Here is a 19,885-nt window from a genome sequence, read left to right as displayed (position 1 = left end):
ACACTACAGTCATGGCAGTGCACACACATCAGATTCCACTGGATGTGTTGAAAAATGAACAAAAAGCAGCAAGCACAGCAGAGCAGGCAAAATGGCTAAAACACGGTGCAGTTCTGACAAACGACTTAATGATGTGCTATGGCAAGCCAGTGTTGCCAAAATCTCTCCACAAAACAGCAGCATTAGTGGTTCAAGGTTCAAGGTTCTTTATTTGTCACATGCATAGTTATACAAGTATAACACACAGTGAAATGTGGCCTGACACGCTCCTCGACATGTGCAAAAATTGGGGGGGGGGGGGGGGGTGTAGAGGAAGAACATTATAAATATATATATAGTATATACACTGGGTGAATGTGCAGTAGTAGCAGCAAGCAGGTGAATTCTGTACATTAATATGAATAGACATCTGACTATTTTACAGGATAGACAATATAAACATATTTAAAATTAAAGGAATTGCAATGTACATTGTGCCTGGGTTTAGTGTCTGGAAGAGAGTCCTGTCTCAGTCAATTATAGATGATGTGAGAGGGCGGGTGTGTGTGTTTAGAGCATGGATGGCTTGGGGATAGAAGCTCCTCTTGAGTCTCTCTGTCCTTGCCCGGAAGATGCGGAACCTTCTACCAGATTGCAGAAGTTGGAACAGTTTGTTGCCAGGATGGGACGGGTCCTTCAGTATCTGCGCTGCTCTAGTCCGGCATCTCCTGGTGTAGGTGTCCTGAAGCGGGGGGAGAGCAATCCTGCAGCAGCGTTCTGCTAGTGACACATGGCTGTACGCATCTGTCATCGGGGGGAATGACCTGTATTGTCAACTCTCATTTCTACACTGTAAACTTTGAAACCTCAGCAAAACAATTTGTCAGAACGTGCATGACGTGTCAAAAATATAATGCTCAGGGAAACCTGAGACCAAAAAGAGGCCGTTTTCCCACTCCACCTTATCCTTTTCACACAATTCATATGGATTTTATTGAGCTAAGCGAATGTCAAGGGTCGAAATACGCCCTAGTGGTTATAGATGTGTTCTCAAAGTGGCCGGAAATCTATCCAGTGAAAAAGGCAGATGCAATTTCAGTAGCAAAATGCCTGTGCAATCACTTCATACTGTAGAATAAGGAGGGGATGTTTTTCTCATTATCATTTAATATTTTAATATGGCATTATTAGTTCATTAGAAGTATATAACCAGCTTTGCATTAAGCATAAATTGAAGTTTTTGACCTTACATTATTCTTTGCATTACAGTGATGGTGATAACTTTAGTTTGATCTTTTCTTACAGGTACCAGAATAATAACATGATTTTCCATTGCAGATGTAACCATGATCATTCCATACACATTGCAGTTTGTTGCTTATTCTAGAGTTGTGCTCAAGGTAATTAAAGGTTAAAAGCTACAGCCAGCGCGAGTCTGGCTGATCTATGGAGGGCAAAGGCTTTGAGCTTGGAAGGCCGCACGCGCTTACACAGCACTTATAAGATGTTATTCTTGGTGATTTTGTGCTTAGTCATGTTTTAATATGTTTTAAGTAGAAGTAGCTGATCCAGCAATATTTATTTAATATTATATACTTGATTTAGAGCAATACACACTGATGGTCTTAACAAATGAAAGAGTCCTTGTAGCTGCCATGTTGTGTCTTAGCAGGGTACAGACGGTTCCAGGAGACGGGGGCAGTCAGCGTCTGCCCTCGGGAAGGAGACAATGTTATTCTTTGTGTTAAATAAAATTGTCAACATTGATTGTATTACACCTGTCACTACGCATGAGGGGGCGTTCTAATACCCTGATTTCATAAAACTATGGTGATGTGTTTTTTGAGATGAGATCTGAGACTGTCTGCATACAGTGTCCATCTCCCACGTGTGTGATCATTAAATCATCGTTTGACTCAACCCGACCGGACCAGTGTTGTTATTGTGGGTTTTTCCTCTGGTGTCCATCCCCAATATTTTGAACCTTAACATTTTGGGGGCTCGTCCTGTGGTATTGGGGTGGAAGTGTGAGGTGTGGACGGTCTGAGGTTGTCGAGCGGACAGGCACGGACCAGGGATCTGATGTGAGTGGCTCCGCGGGTGCATCTAAAGGTAAGGCACTGCCTGTTGAGTTGTTTCCCAAACTGTGCCAAATTGGGCTGCATTAAATTAAAAGCCTACTCACTGACGTTGCTGGTGAATGTCTGTTTTGATTTTGATGAGAATCACCGTGTGTTATGCAGTTAAAGTTGTTTAAGAGTATTTAATGAAGTTGAAGAAATATGAAAGTAATAATGTTGGGTTTGAGTCCCTGGATATTGAGCTGAAGGCTCAGGTAGTTTGGTAGGGAAATTAGGACAGAAACTGTTCTGGAGGAAACAGAGACTGGTTAATAGTTTTACAAATTAGGTCAGAAACTGTTCTGGAGGTAACAGATACTGTTTAATTGATATGTTAAAATTTGTCAAAATTGTTTAGGTGAAAATTGTTATAGGACGGCACTGGAAGATGCTAAGAAGCACATAGCCCGGAGGTTACGCTCCCTCCTGGCCGTGGACGCGCGGTCTTGACCTGTCGGCGAACAGGGTTAGTTCAGTTTGGCTTAACTGTGGGGTACAGGGCATCCTGAAATAAGCTAGGAGTTAGAATCTCCTCACCGTTTTAAATGGTGTGATGTGCTTTTTTGGACACAGTTAAATTGAGTTAGGGATTTTAGAAATCAGGCCATAGGCTGTTCTGGAGGAAACAGATACTGGTTAATTGATTACAGAAAAGTTATCTTTCTTTGGTGAGATGGTAAAATTTGTCAAAATTGTTTAGGTTCTTTAGAAATCAGGCCATAGGCTGTTCTGGAGGAAACAGATACTGGTTAATTGATTACAAAAAAGTGAGACTTTCTTCGGTGAGACCCGTTATTTTAAATTTGTCGAAATTTGTTAGGTGCTGAATCTGTCAGGCCTGTCAGTGGTTGTAAATATAAGACGTCTTTGTAATATAAAATAGAGTTTTGTCTGAGCTTTGTGTGAGACTCTGTGTGACGCGCAGCTGCTGCGCTGCGAGCTATTTTTAGACGATGTGAACATGCAAATGAGCTGCATTAAAAGGGAGGAGAACGGAGCTTTTCACTTCCTGCCCAGAGTGTGTGTGAGCCTTATAAGCAGAAGGCTTTTTATTGCTGAAAGTTTGTAAATATGCTGCTGGTTTTGATGTTATAACAATATAAATGGTTTCTAATTGAAAAAGAGTGGTTTTAATAATTTTCAGACATACCTTGTATGTAATGTAAAAAGCATTTAAGACTGAGTAACTTCAGTTTTTGAGGAGGATAAGAGAGCGTTCCTAGATCAGAGTAAGCTGCTGTAAGTCAATTGAAAACAATTTAATTAAATCTTAAATATTTTATACTGATAACACAACTGATTTTAAGTCATACCTTTAAATAAGTAAAGTTCATGAAGTTTTCTGAGCTTCCATGACACAGAGAAAGTGGAGTGTTTCACCCTGAAAGGATGAAATGATGCTCTGCCTTTGTTGTCAAGTTCAAACATAGGCCGTAAATAAATATGAGCCACTAATAAGCGTGACATAATTCAGAGATCAGTGGTTGTTAGAAACAGGTACCCATCCGGGTAGAGAAGGTGAGCATCGGGCGTGGTTTCACTCAGCGGTGCTGGCAGGGCTGCCAAACCAGGTCACAGAAGATCTACAGAAAAACCCAGATTTTGCCGTAGCAGATTCGGTGCAGTGGGAAAGACACGTCTCACATCGTTTGCAGCTGGAGCAGGACAGGGCGAACAAGCAGAAAAAAGAGTTGGAGGAGGCACAAGCGTCTCTGCTCAAACTACAGTTGGCGGAGGCCAGAAACAAAGCCTGCGAAAAGAAAAAAGAGGAAAAAGAAAAAACAGAAAAAATGATGATAGTTGCGACCCAGCCTGGTCCTGGGCCTGAATGGCCAGATAGTGGCCCGGGTCCCTGCACTAATGACGGATGGCCCGCCAATGCACCAAGGCAGAACCAACCCACAGGGAATTGGGGAACCGGTGGATCGTACAGAGGGCGTGGTGGCTCAGCGGGGGGAGTACAAAGAGCTCGTAACACGGGGAATCTCAGCAGTGTGCCTTGGAATGTCTGTTGGAGGTGTGGAGCAGAGGGTCATTGGAGCAAATATTGCCCAGAACGTCGGCAGAACAATCAAAGAAGAGGCTACCAATCCCAGGCACGTGGAGCTCCGAGAGCAAGAGATGGCTATAGGGGAGCATATCAGGCCCCAAACCCGAGTGCAGCACCAGCCGCGCAGTATCCAGTGGCTGACTGGAGGGAGGACCAGTACTGAAGGGACCCGGAGGGACCAAACAGCATGGGGATGGCAGATCCCATGCTGTCAATGACTGTAGAAGGGACAGAATTGCCCTTCTTAGTAGACACTGGAGCAACATATTCAACCTTGAGAGCAGCACCAGACAGTGCAACGTTGTCCTGCCACACAGTGAACGTGGTGGGTTTTTCCGGGATCCCGACAACTCTGCCAGTGACTGACCCAGCTTTGACAAAGCTGGGCAAGCAGACTTTGAAACACAACTATGTGGTGTCATCGCAAGCGCCAGTAAATCTTATGGGCAGGGACCTGCTCGTGAAGTTGGGCGCCACAATCACATGTTCAGCAGATGGATTATCTGTGACTCTGCCAGGGGGCCAGCATTTTCCGTGCCTGGGAACAAATTCAAAGACTCAATATCTGCTTCAAGACTGTGAAAGAGCAAAAGCCGATATCTACTGGGGGAGACTAGTGAAAGAGGATGTTCTGAGGCAATTTCAGCTGTGGAGACCCTGGATAATGAGCTTGGCAGTTTACTCCCCTCCGCGCGACCCTTACCACGTTACCCTGTTTTATGATAAAGAGAATGACGACACTTATCGTGAATTATTTCAATCTGATCTTGAGGGTCAGACGTGGAATGTGCAAACACATGACATCTACATTGGACCAGAAGGTGTAGCCGCGGCTGTGAAATTAACTGATGAACAACTGCCTTGGTACAATGTGGAAGAAAATTCAACCCCTCACATTACATTGGCGGTCCACCAAGGTCATGGTGCAGGTGATCTAGGTCCAATGGTCAGGCGAGCACTGGACGACACAGGGTGGCAAAGAACCCAAATTCCAAACTTATCTTATGCTCCAAATTGTAAAACTTATCGCATAACTTGTGCCTGTGAGGGTACAGTGATTTTGGAACATAAAGAAATTTCAAAAACACATGGTGAGGAGTGTGTAGATCATCCTCACGCAGTTGCTGGACTGTCAAATCTGCCCGACAGTCTATGGTCAAGAGGGCCCACGGATGTTGGCCTAGCTAAGTGTCCTCCTGTCTTGTTCCAGCTCAAGTCACACACACCAATCAATAGACCACAGTATAAACACAAACCTGAAGCAGAGGCAGGAATTACAGAAACAATAGAAGGCCTGTTAAGGGCCGGGGTGTTAGAGCCCTCTCACTCACTGTGGAACACACCAATTCTACCAGTGGAGAAACATGGAACAGGAAAATACCGCATGGCACATGATTTGAGAGCCATTAATGAAATATTACTCTCTACTACTGCACCGGTACCAAATCCGTACACAGCTTTATCAGCTATCACATGTGACCAAAAGTGGTTCACGTGTATTGACCTGGCAAATGCATTCTTTTGTCTTCCTCTGCATGAGTCACTCAGAGACATTTTTTCATTCACATACAGAGGCCAACAACTCAGATACACACGTTTGCCACAAGGTGCTTAAAGAAGCCCTGTCGTCATGTAATTTGCCTAATGATTGTACATTAATACAATATGTTGATGATCTTCTCATTGCAGCCCCGTCAGCAGCAGATTGTACAGCGGCATCGTTCGTTGTGTTGAATAGGTTGGCGGAATGTGGCTTTAAAGTAAGTAAAGACAAGCTGCAGTTAGTTCGCCCTGAAGTGACCTTTTTGGGCCGGGTAATCGCACACAAATCAGTGGGTTTGATGAACACACACAGAGACCAAATTTTGACACACCCAAAACCGCGAACTGTGAGAGAAATGCTTTCTTTTCTTGGTTTAACAGGTTACAGCAGGCAGTTCATTCCGGATTATGCAGGCAAAACTGCCCCTTTAAGGGGCCTAATGAAGCAAGTTGGCGTTTGAAACTTTAAGGCTGAGTTGCCTTGGACGCCTGAAGCTGAAGCCGCATTTATTAGGGTGAAACAGGATTTGTCAAGGGCCTCAGATTTAGCCACACCCAATTATGATGAGCCATTCTATTTGGATGTTTCTGAAACAAACTCAGTTGTAAATGGAGTGTTGTTTCAGAAAAAAGGGGGGGGGGGTAGAGATGTGCTCATGTATGTTAGTGTAAAACTACATCCAACAGAAGCAAAGCATCCTACATGCACACAACATGCAGCAGGGGTCGCTAGAATTATCCAAAAAACAGCACATGTAGTGAGAGAACACCCACTAAAAATACTCACTACACATAGCATAGTGGCATACGTGAATTCACAAGCATTTTGTATGTCACCACGGGCACAACAGAGACTGAGCAAAGTCTTAGAGGCCCCAAATTTGACATTTACACATGAAGGAATTAACATGGCAGATTTAATGGGTGTAGGGGAACCACATGACTGCGCCAAAAGAGCACAGATTGAGGAAAAGATTAGAGAGGACCTGAAGGCTGAACCCATACCGGGAGCTGAGGACTGGTTCACCGATGGATGTTGCCACCGAGACGAAGGAGGACTGAAAGCAGGGTATGCGGTGGTTTGCAGAGTAGAAGGAGATTATCAGGTCAGAGAGTCAGGAAGGATTGAGGGAAAGCAGTCGGCCCAGAGAGCTGAAGTGATAGCCTTAGCTCGAGCTTTGAGACTAGCCAAGAACAGGAGAGTGAACATCTACACCGATTCGGCATATGCGTTTGGAGCAGCGCATGTGGAGCTGCCTCAGTGGAAAAGAGCAGGATTCAGAACAGCAACCAATGCACCTATTTCCCACAAACATGAAATGGAGGAACTGGAAAAGGCCTTGGCTGACCCAGAGGAGGTGAGCATTATAAAATGCAAAGCTCACTCCCAAGGAACCAGCATGGTGGAAAAAGGAAACCAGAGAGCAGACGAAGCCGCAAAGGAGGCCGCAGGCTACAAAGGACGGAGACAAATGATACAGGTAACATCAGAAGAGGAGATACCTGTTGACCTGATTGAGGAAGTTAAACGGGCCCAGGAGGAGGCATCCCCAGAGGAAAAGGGGGTGTGGAAAAACAAAGGAGCCTGGCAGGATGGACATTTGTGGAGGGGGCCGGACGGGCGCCCCGTGCTGACAGCCAAAATGGCAGAACAGAAGGTGGATGAAGCCCACGGACTTGCCCACGTGGGGAGAGCCCAGATGGAAAGAAATTTGTGTCATTGGTGGCATCCTGAGCTGCGAGGAATGATAAGAGAGAAGGCCAGGATGTGCTTAATCTGTGGGGCACACAATCCTAAGCCAGCAGTAAAACCGGAAGTGGGTAAGTTTCGGCCCCCTGAGAGGCCGGGAGAGGAGATTGTTATTGATTTCACTGATATGATTGATTCCGGGCCTGGCGGTGTAAGATATTTGTTAGTGTGTGTTGACGCTCTGACCGGCTGGCCAGAGGCCTGGGCTACAAAAAAGGAGGATGCTAAGACTGTTATTAAGTGTTTAATCAATCATTACATTCCCCGTCATGGGTTCCCGAAAAGAATTAGATCAGATAATGGAACCCATTTTAAAAATCAAGATTTGGAAAAAGTAGAAAAAATGTTGGGCGTCCAGCATAAATTTGGAACGGTCTATCATCCTCAGTCTCAGGGGAAAGTAGAAAGAATGAACCTAAATTTGAAAAACAAATTGGCAAAAATCTGCGCGCAAACAGGGCTAAATTGGGTCGCAGCCCTGCCGGTTGCGTTGATGACCATAAGATGTTCTGTTAATCAATCCACAGGTTTTACACCATACGAGCTGCAAACCGGGAGACAGTTTCCGGCACCTTGGACGGTGGGCTCGGTTGAACGGGACAAAAAGGGGAACCGGTCCCACGCAGACTACTGGAACGAGCTAAAGGCGCTAGTGTCCAGTTTCACGAAACAGGCGGCTTGTAAAGGGCCCACAGGAGAAGGAGAGGTCCCGGACGCGAAAACAGTGTGGCTGAGAGTCATCAAACGAAAGTGGAAGGAGCCCCGCTGGACTGGTCCATATGAGGTATCGGCTCGGACGGCGACAGCGGTCCAACTGAAGGGGAAAGGCGACACCTGGTATCACTGGACGCAGTGCGCGGCTGCGCACGAGGGCTTGGTGGGGAAGGATCAATCTCCACCCAACACAGGTGAAATTGAGCGGCAGAATAAACCCTCACACCTGTGCAACGGGCCGACCAGTGGTCTACCCGGAAGGTCAAAGAAAGAAGAGCAGTCAAGGAGGAGATCGCCGCGCCAACGAAAAGGAGCGGTACCACACTGAACACCTAAAACAAGAGAGAGGCTCTGATAAAGGGCTTTGAACTTTTTACTACACCATAACATTCACATACCACCATGCCATCACAACAATTAGACACTGGTGATGAAAGAAGAGTTTCAAAAGCCATCACAATGTTCAAAATTATTATGAGTTTGATGTTAACTATGTTGCTAATCATGGCTATTTGTTTTTTGATTTGTTTGTTGCAGACCGACCCGGGAAACCAGTCTGAGCACGGAGGCCATGCCAGTCCGGCGTTGTTTGATACACCAAGTACATCACGCGTGGTCCATAGTGATTTAAGGTTGCGGGCAAGAGTGAAGCGCGAGGTCTCTGGTAAAAAGGATGAGTGTCTCAGCACATATGGTGGTTTAGAATTAGATTATGTTATTGGCGCCACAACTTCCTTTACGTTTGATCTGTGTGATGTTGTTAATTGCAGGGACGTCGGCAGTGCTTGGCGGGGATACAATGTGTGGGTCTGTTGGGATTATTCAGTGAGTACGCACTGCGAGAGGGGAAATCGTCCTTATGACAGCTGGTGCCGTAATTGGGACCAGGTAAGGGGTTACACTGGGCAAAATTGGGAACCGTTAGAATCAGGATCAGAAAACGGGCTTAAACTACAGAGGGATTTTAGCCCCTCTGGAAACGCGTTAACTTTATCATTGGGGAATTGGCATCGCAAACAATCTATGTATTTGGTTCTGGGGGTGGAAACAGCGGGGGTTGATCCAAAAGGGTTAATTAAAGTTAATTTCCTAGAAAAAACTAATCGCGTACCGTCAGGTAGAGAAGACATGACAACTCGTGTGATTGCCAGCCCCACCAGCTCTGTTGCATCTTTTACAGGGCAGGAGGGGAGCGGGTCGTCGGAAGCTACACCAGAGGAGCACGAACCAAGGGAGAGGCGAGTAGTGTCGGTGGACTATACCACCCTGAAACCTCAGGATTTGATTGAACGCGCTACCGGGTTCAGTGACAGTAACATCTGGCTGGACTGGATAGCCCAAAATGCTAGAGAACAAAAAGTGACTAATTGTGTAGCCTGCGCTTCGGCAAGGCCGCGTTTATTTATAGAGCCTGCACCTCTGCATCCAGAGGATCAGTGGGGCTATAATTGTATGTTGCAAATAACTAGAGGAGCTGTGAATACGGGGAACTGCACTGTGTTGTCCAGTCTATTTCCCCCTATTGGCAAGCTCACGCAAGTAGGGCCGTTTATGCCCCGGAAAGATAATTATACGTGCTTTAAGTTTACCACAGATAAAGTTAAATATCGGTTGGGGGAAATTGACCCCAGTTGGTGTTCGGTCACCCAGATTGGGAGGACCACCAACAATGTGAGTGATGCAGCCACCCTAATTGGGACTTGGGCTAGGAGCGGGCTGTATTACTATTGCGGGCACAGGACTCTATTGGTCAGAGTTCCTCTCGGGAGCGTGGGGACATGCGCGATGGTGAGACTAGGAGCGCCACTTATGCTAATCGGAAATAAGGTCAAATCAATTCCCTCACATAATACGCGCACTTTGGCAGCCAGGCGCAAAAGACACATTTTGAGGAAGAGAGGAATACATGACATAAATGTTTATGACCCTAGAATGAATTCCCCCACCTGGATCGACTCCATTGGAGTGCCCAGGGGGGTTCCAAATGAATTTAAACTTGTTGACCAAATAGCAGCCGGGTTTGAAAATATTCCAATAATTTCTGCTTTCTTTCCAGTGACCCCAAACAAGAATGTAGATAGGATTAATTATGTTCACTATAATGTACTGAGGCTCTCTAACCTGACCAGAGACGGCATGGAGGGGTTGGCGGAGCAGGTGGGTCCGACCTCGTTAATGGGAGTGCAGAATAGAATGGCCCTTGACATGTTGTTAGCGGAAAAAGGGGGCGTGTGTTCTATGTTTGCTGACCAGTGTTGCACCTTTATTCCAAACAATACTGCTCCAGATGGGTCGGTAACCAAGGCTCTGGAGGGCCTAAAGAGCCTTTCTGAAACTATGCATGATCACTCCGGTGTTGGTAATCCGTTAGAAGGCTGGCTGACCTCAGTGTTCGGACGGTGGAAGGGGGTTATCGCTTCGGTCATGTTTTCTTTGTCTGTTGTGGTGGGTATTATGGTTATTTGTTGTTGTCTCATCCCTTGTGCCAGAAGAATGTTCAAAAGTATGTCTGTGAGGGCAGTGGACCCTGGAGTCATTACTCCAATGTCCATGATGCCAATGATGCATGTGGAACTGAATGTGTAGGCCAAGGAGGGACACAACTGTTTGTGACCTCTGGATTCTCCAGAGGTCAACAGAGGGAATTGTAGAATAAGGAGGGGATGTTTTTCTCATTATCATTTAATATTTTAATATGGCATTATTAGTTCATTAGAAGTATATAACCAGCTTTGCATTAAGCATAAATTGAAGTTTTTGACCTTACATTATTCTTTGCATTACAGTGATGGTGATAACTTTAGTTTGATCTTTTCTTACAGGTACCAGAATAATAACATGATTTTCCATTGCAGATGTAACCATGATCATTCCATACACATTGCAGTTTGTTGCTCATTCTAGAGTTGTGCTCAAGGTAATTAAAGGTTAAAAGCTACAGCCAGCGCGAGTCTGGCTGATCTATGGAGGGCAAAGGCTTTGAGCTTGGAAGGCCGCACGCGCTTACACAGCACTTATAAGATGTTATTCTTGGTGATTTTGTGCTTAGTCATGTTTTAATATGTTTTAAGTAGAAGTAGCTGATCCAGCAATATTCATTTAATATTATATACTTGATTTAGAGCAATACACACTGATGGTCTTAACAAATGAAAGAGTCCTTGTAGCTGCCATGTTGTGTCTTAGCAGGGTACAGACGGTTCCAGGAGACGGGGGCAGTCAGCGTCTGCCCTCGGGAAGGAGACAATGTTATTCTTTGTGTTAAATAAAATTGTCAACATTGATTGTATTACACCTGTCACTACGCATGAGGGGGCGTTCTAATACCCTGATTTCATAAAACTATGGTGATGTGTTTTTTGAGATGAGATCTGAGACTGTCTGCATACAGTGTCCATCTCCCACGTGTGTGATCATTAAATCATCGTTTGACTCAACCCGACCGGACCAGTGTTGTTATTGTGGGTTTTTCCTCTGGTGTCCATCCCCAATATTTTGAACCTTAACAATACCCACATATGGCATCCCAGTTTTGATACGATCAGACAACGGCACTCATTTTGTAAATGATGTCATCACTAAGGTCTCTGAAGCACTCGGTTTCAGCATAAAACACCATTGTGCATATCACCCACAAAGTGCAGGCCTTGTAGAGAGAACTAACGGCACTATAAAACAAAGGCTCAGGAAATGCATGGCAGAAACAGGAAGGCCGTGGCCTGAATGTTTGGGTTTAGTGAAAATGTGGATGCGCTTAACGCAGGGCTCCCAGAAACTAACTCCATTTGAAATCATTCATGGTAGGCCATTCCCACTCCCCATCACCAGTGAACCAATAGGCAAATCAATCAGAGAAACCACATTAGCAGAATGGATGTCTAAGTTGTTGGAAAACAAAGAGATCATTGTACATAATCAACAACCTGATGATGTCTCTCTAGTGTCTTGCAGACTACAGCCCGGTGACTGGGTTCTGATCAAGGTGCTCCAAAGGAAAAACTGGAGCTCACCAAGGTGGGAGGGACCATACCAAGTTCTTCTCACTACACCCACCGCTTGCAAAATAGCGGAACGACCATCTTGGATCCATCAGAGCCACTGCAGGAGAGTAAGTGAAGCCATCTAAACTCAGCCGACACAGACTCGCCCAATTGTTGTGATCCTGCTCGGTGGAGGGATCAGCCTTTCTGGCCGAGAGTTCTACTCACAACAGGAGGGTGTGTTCTGTTGTCATGAGGTGTTGGCTGCTTATCACTGCAGCGGGCTTGACCCTGGCCGGGCTCCTCATCTTTGTGTCCGTGAGGGACAACAAGTCACGTCATCTGAAGGAAAGGCAGACACTATATGACAAAGGAAAGCACACCAAGTTTCCCCATGGCTACGCCACTAATTTCTGGTGGCAGTTTATGAACACTACAGCTCACTTGAATAATAAAACTGACTGCTATGTATGTGCCCATATGCCCCTATCCTCGCAGACGTCTGGCCTATGGCCATACAGCATACCAGAAGATCGCAGTTGGTGCCTGCTGGGCCTGGCAACGCATCCAGGCTACGGTACTCTTTGGTCCAAGGCCAACTACAGCATCCCAGCAAACGCAACCTGGAGGTCATCGTCACTCACGAATGTGAACTGTTCTGGACAGACCAACTTACTGACCTGGCCCCAAGTCTCAGACCCACTGCCTGATGTCATTCTACTAAACAAACTGAGCGCAGCGCAACTGCCAGTATGTGTGATGAACAATGGATCGCGGGCAGTGGGGGAGCTGCCTACTCACCTATGTAAATACATATACACTTTCTGCCCACCGAGGAACGAGAGGGAGTGTATGGCCTGTTCAACCAACACAACCTGTGCCAGAAACACGACGCTAATGAGCATCAACTGTTGCTCTAACTACAGTTACCGAATGCCACTAAAAACAAAGACTCAATACCAGACAGGATGTGCACGGACGGCACCAAGCAGTAAAGGAACCAGAGTTTCGCATCTGGGGAGGAGGAGTGAAATTCTTACAGAGCTTGATCCCCGGCATTGGAGTTGCCGAGGTGCGGGATCATGTGGAGATCAACCGATATGCTCTGCTACGACACATCAACTTGACTAAGACCCTGGGAACGGCCTTAGCAGGAGAACAGAAGGCCATCAGAACGATGGTGCTGCAGAACAGACTGACTCTAGACCTGCTAACAGCATCACAAGGAGGAGTTTGCAAGCTGATCGGGGAGACATGTTGCACTTTTATCCCTGATGGATACGAAGCTGGAGGAGACATTTATGAAGCTCTGCAGAATTTGACCGTTCTGCAGAAATATGTCACTGACCACACATCTGGAGCAGCTATACCACAAGGCTGGCTGGACTGGCTATTTGGCGGCTCGTGGTTGGCTGCTGCAGCAAAGCCGTTTGTCTTTCTAGGTTTCATCATGGTGGCACTGCTCATATTAGTGTTGTGTGTGGTGTCATGTTTAAGAGTAATGATTTCAAAGATGATAACAACTACAATGACTGCTTATGTTGCCGTGCCTCAAGAAGAACAGCATCCCGTTGCCATGCTGTTAGAGGAGAACCTGTAATAGCTGCTAATAAATGACGTGGTGATTAAAAATGACTTGTCAAGTGATCATGCACTGATTAACACATTAGTAGTTTATGCAGGTACAACATAAGGTTTATATTCTTTTTCTTTTTATTCTTTTATTTGTTGTAGTTTTAGTTTTATTATTTCTCTTTAATATTACTTTTATTCTTTCTTTTATTATATTTTACCACATGATTTACACTTCTACTATGCTGACATTTGAAGAATTAAAAATTGCTACAGATACTTCATATTGCAGACAATTGTTGTACACATTTAAAATAAGTTAAAACAGGAGGGAATATGTTAGAGGAAAAATGATTCTATGTTTCTTTACCTTCTTTTAAATGTGCAAAGATACCCTTTGTCTGTGTTTAGATTAGTTTAGAAGTGTCTTTTAGACTTTCCCAGCAAAGACATATTGTTTCTGGGACATACTGTTTTAGATTGTTTTATCTTTCCTAGCTCTCTGCTGACGAGACTAGCACCATATATGGAGTTGTTTTATTTTATCTGTTTATTATTTTCTTATCCTGTTCTCACTGTCTCTGTGCTCTGTGCCTATAAAAATTGCCAAGCCACTGTGCATGGTGTGAGTTGTTCTTCGCAGCTCACCCGTGTACACGTTTGCAAAGAAAGTAACTTTGTCTCATTGTGTCTTTATTCCTCCTGGGTTTTTTGCAGAGTTTTCTCCCAACAATATGTATAGTGCATTTCTTATGTACATTAAGGACCTGGGAGCAGAATTGCTGATGAACTAATTTGAACTGGTCCTGTCTTCCTGGCTCCTTGACTCTAATTATGTCGCACACTGGTTCGCTATCTCTTGCACAAAATCATCACCTAAACACGGCACAAATCCCGCCAATTATTCAATTCCTTTTATAAACCACTGAATCAGGTACTGACGCAGTGACGTGTCGAATGAAGCCTCGTCATGTCCAAATTGTTCCTGCAGTGTTTCCCAGCTGTCTCTGCTGCCCTAATCTTCTCCTTGTGCACATATTTTTAGTGATATTCAGCACTGAAAAACAGTCACCATTCACAACCTGTCTACGTTTTCATATTATTCCATTTGTGGGTGTATTACTGACATTATTTAGCCATAAAGTCATCACAACCTCTGTAAGATTAAAGTCAACTTTTCAATGCCGTACAGTTTAAAGTAAAGCCTTTCAAAGCAAGTGGAGCCGCATTAAGTACTAACTTAATGCGGTTGTCAGGGTCACGGTTATGGACAACAGCAAGTTGTTCATTACCGCCACCAACTGGCAAGGAGTGTGGACCTGAATGTCACTTAAGGATTAGAGCCTATAGCCTGATAACTTTTACTTCTTGAGTTATTTCTAAGTAAATCAGTTAAATCTAGTTCAGTTTAATTATATTTAGGTTTTGAATCAGTTGAATCAGAAACAGCAAATAAGATGCATTGCGTTTGACATGTGATGTGCATTCTATATTAGTGACCATCGCAAAAGTTTTTCTATCTCGGGAGTGAGTTCATGTGAGAAAATGGCTCAAGGCTATTGTGTGTTTATTTCTCCGCAATTATCCTTGGTGCAGTCTGGCTATTCACGTTAGAAATTCCTGCGCATTTTCAATCTCTCCTTCATTTTCTGTTTTAGTAGATTTTTTTTATTTCTGTTTTACTAAAGCTGACCATTGGCCTGGTCTACTAGATATCTAGAGCACTTCGCTCTCAGACTGCAGGTTTACTTGTTGTCACTGTAAAATCTGATTAGTTCCCAGAACTAAAAAAAACTAAGGAAACTCGTTGCCTCAAAAAAATTGAGTAAAGCTTAGCTAAAAATGACTAAATTAGGACAACTTATTTATTTTGAGTACTCTGTACAAGTTCATTTGTTCCCAGAACTCAAAAAAATTGGATCAAGTTTACTTAAGATGACCAAGTTAGGGCAACTTATTCATTTTGAGTACAGCGTACAACCTCATTAGTTCCTAGAACTCAAAAAAACTAAGGAAACTCGTTGCCTCAAAAAACTGAGTAAAGCTTACTTAAGATGACTGTTAGGAACTCTTATACATTGCAAGTCTGCAGTATTAAGAATAACTTGATATTTCTGACTGTACAATACTAATTGTTTACCTACGGACAAACATTTCAAGTTCAACTAAATTAAAATCAATTTGTGGTACCATGAATATGATTAAAAATAATTAACAACACTTTTTGTAATGATGTTAAAATCAGCCCAACTTTTATTTTCAAATGCAAAAAAGTATAACAGTCAACATACTGGACACTGTTCTCTTGAACAACAAACAATTATATTGCCTTCACTGTTATAATCTTACAATGAAACAAAGTCGCAGATGTAATTAAGTTTAGGCCTACCTCAAGTTTGTTTTGTACTTACATTACTTATATGATCAAAATAAAATATATTTGTTGTTCTGTCACAAATGCAGTCTCTGATTTAAACAACACATTTGTTTTTCATTCCAACACATGAGCTGGAATGTTGTATTATTTTAAGGATGGCTTGTTTCCAGTCCAGGCATTAGTGCCTGAATGACTGTCATGGATCGAAGTGATCCAAATGTAAGTGCAGAAGAAAGTCTTTAACTTCCCTTAAGCACAGTGGCAGTGGATGTGGGTTGGAGATGGAATGAGCTTGAACCTGCAGGCGACCATCTTCACTGACCACACCATCTGTGACGGAGGACTCATCTCTCCTGTTGTCCTGCAAGCAAACAATCATATTTTTTTGGAACATGAACTTAATTGCTTTCTTAAAACATTTTTTTCTGCATTTGGTATAGAACAGACTCCAATTTAGACAATCTCAGGCCCCCTCCCCAACGGAGAGGTGACATTCAATGTCCCAATTGTCAGTCTGGATTAGGGATGGGTATTGATAAGATTTTCACGATTCCGATTCCATTTTCGATTCTGTTTAACAATTCGATTCTTTATCGATTCTTTTATCGATTCTTTTTTAAAAAGGAGAACACTAAGGTCGATTAGCTTAGAACTTTGTTTTATATCTTCTCTTTGAACAAGATAGAAATTTAGGAGTAACATGGCCTTACAAACCCAGCAGTGAGATCTTAAGACATCCAGCCTACGGCTCTTCAATGGGGTGTCACAGGGTCCCCAGGAAAAAAAATTGTAAATGTAAAATAATAAAATAAATATTCTTCTGTAGCAATAACAAAGTATAACATAAATTATTCAGTAGCAATTACACAAGAATATCCAGTAATGTCCCTGCCTGCAATTAAACACATTCACTTACTGAAAATCGGGGCATCTGCTGTGGCAAATGGGTGCAAGCCTTTTACCAAGAACCGGTTTTCGATACCCATCCCTAGTCTGGATAGCCCTGACCACCACCTAACATATAATAATGTCATGAAAGCATCATTTTAAAAAGGGCTATGCAAACATGGCCAATAACTTTCATTCTAATGATGTGCAAAATGATTTGGGCACAAAACAAATTTTGCTGTTAGAAAACTTGCAGACTTCACTAAATACAGTGTAGACCCTCTAAATTAAGTTTGGGGGATGTGATCTTTCAAGAAATGCAGACCAAACTGTTGTTGTTTGTGTACTTACACAGCATGTCTTGTAGAATTAACTGGAGTCAACAGCAACAGCATAGTGCAGTCCATAGCTGGACTGGCCATCGGGCATACCGGGCATTTGCCCGGTGGGCCGCTGGCGATTTTTTGTTTTTATGGGCCGATGGATTTTTTTTTTTTTTTAGGAAGGGTATATATAATGAAAGGTGTTGGATTGGCCAATTGGTCATGATCGACTCTGGGCTGGACCAATTACAGCCGAGGAGGCCGGATGCACCCTCCCCCCTGTTTAGCAATCACGTGATTTTCGTGCATTGCATGCCGGGAACTCGTGGCAAAACAATCCAAGTACCGCATCAAATGCAAGCGTTTGCAGCACCGCAAAACGTTCATTCTCCGGTTCCAATACCTTCTTGTTTTTTCTTTGCCGCACAAAAAAGGAATGTACAGAACAAAAGGAGAACAATGCCGGTCCGTACAAAGACAGACTCGACGAAAAGACAAAGAAAAGATACGAGGAAAAATCAAAGGAGTGAAAGGGTCAGACCCTTACGAGCACACAGAGGGACAAAAGACGTCAGCGTGCTGCCCAACTTTCACCACGCTCAGATTTATAATTATACGGTTCTTGGAGTGAGTGCATACACTCATGAAGTTTAGTAACTTCAGGTCACTGCAACAAGCCCAGGTACAGTTTGCCGACGGATGGGTGCAGGACCTTGAAATGCACCGTGTAGAACGAAAGACCATCGTACGAACAAAGGTAAGTTTACCAGTCTCACAAATTGTCGTCATAAATACACATTCGTTAACCGTTTATTAATAGGACCTTTGAGCTCAACGGTAATTAATTAGTAGTGGAAATAATTTCTGGCAGTATTACAGAAATGTAGCAGTGACAATAATATTGTATGCTGTAATCGTACTGGACAATTAGTGATACAAAACAACAGTTTTATCCTGTGAATAAAAGTATATGTTTTTGTCAATGTACCATAATAACAGAAGCGAAACGCAATATTGTGTCAGGACAATTTACTATTTATGTTATGCACAATAAACAAAGGAGCATAGCGCGACAATTTCTGTTCAGCGCCAGACTTGTAACCTATATCACCAATTATGTTAAGAAAAAGGACGTATTAACTACTACAAAACTCTGATCTTTGTGGGAATGCTTGGAGCAGACTAACATGTGAGCTGGAGTGTTCTGGGACATTATATTTGGTATATCCAGGCCATCCGTCGGCTCTTACTTCGGAAACATGGCTTAAAAAATTTCTCTTCAACTACGTAATCCGATAAAAAAAAACGATCTCTTTACCCGTCGGCTTTCCATGGCTGTCATGCGACCAGCTATTGCAGTTAATAATACAACAGCTTCTTGGCATTTTTTGGGTTTCTTTTTATCGCTAGTACCTCTTGCCACAAGTTCCCAGAATCCTTTGCGGTTTTACCCCTGAATGGCGTCACATTTTCAATCTTTATCCTGGTGGGCCGGTCTCTAGTCAAAATGCCCGGGCCGATTTTTTGTCCCAGTCCAGCCCTGGTGCAGTCATATCTCAAATCTAATAACAGAAGACAGGAAAAGATCAGTGAAGAAACAACTTCCCCAAACCAAAGCACAAATAAAACAATAAGTGAAACAGGCTGATCTAAAGTATGATTAAGTTCAGCCTGATTAATATAAATGTCACTGAAAATTGCTAATATATTGGAAAACCATAATACTTACCACTGAGTTGATGTCTTTCTGTCCAATAGCAGGAGTGCTGGTCCTGAGCCTCAAAGACAGTAAGAAGCAAGCAGAGGGAGAAAAAACAGAAAAAAATGAAACTGATTTGATCCTTAATGGCTGTGCAATCATTGTAACATATAGTTTGCTTATGTTGTTAAATAAAGTCTAGATTTGACATTAGATATAGATGCCACAGATGTTCAAAAGCTGCCACAAAGCATGAAAAAATGGACGTCTCCGGAAATGTCGGAGCATTTTTGCAAATATGTGACATGCCATGATGGCACCGGTTCTGACATAAACGGTAGTAACCAGACCGAAAATCAGCGCACATTTCGGTGCTTTATTTCGGTGCTTTTTTTTCCTGAGATTTCATACACTTTGGATTCTAGCCAATCATTTTACCTTTCCGAGGATAGTAGGCGGGCCCAGGTACGTACGTTCTTTTAGAGCAGAGCTACAGATTAAAAATGCCCAAGGCGAAGCGGTCAAAGTCTGGCTGTACTTCACAGCAAAAGATGCAAACTCAGCAGCCTGCAACAAGTGCTTTAAGGTGATACTGTGCAAAGGAGGTAACTTCTCAAATCTGAGGAAACACCTGGCGACATATAGCATTTTGTTAAAAGCCGAGAAATGCGCCGTATTTTATAGCTTGCTGCGAGACCTCACACCGAGCACATCTACTGCGGGTGGGTTGCCTGTTATCAGACCCGGAGTTAGCAGCATCCCCCCAAAAACCCAGAGAGTAGAGTCCTGCCAGTGTAGCAGAAATGATGACGGATGATGATGGCAGCAGCAGCCATTCTTCTCTGCGTGAGTAGCTTAATGTTGTTCGTGTGTAAGCTAACCACGTTATTA

The sequence above is a fragment of the Copadichromis virginalis genome, linkage group LG22 (genome assembly GCF_057382275.1).
Source record: "Copadichromis virginalis isolate Kocher_CV1m ecotype Utaka linkage group LG22, C_Virginalis_male_GT1.1, whole genome shotgun sequence".
In the NCBI taxonomy this organism is placed as follows: Eukaryota; Metazoa; Chordata; class Actinopteri; order Cichliformes; family Cichlidae; genus Copadichromis; species Copadichromis virginalis.
Note: the sequence above shows the minus strand (reverse complement) of the source record.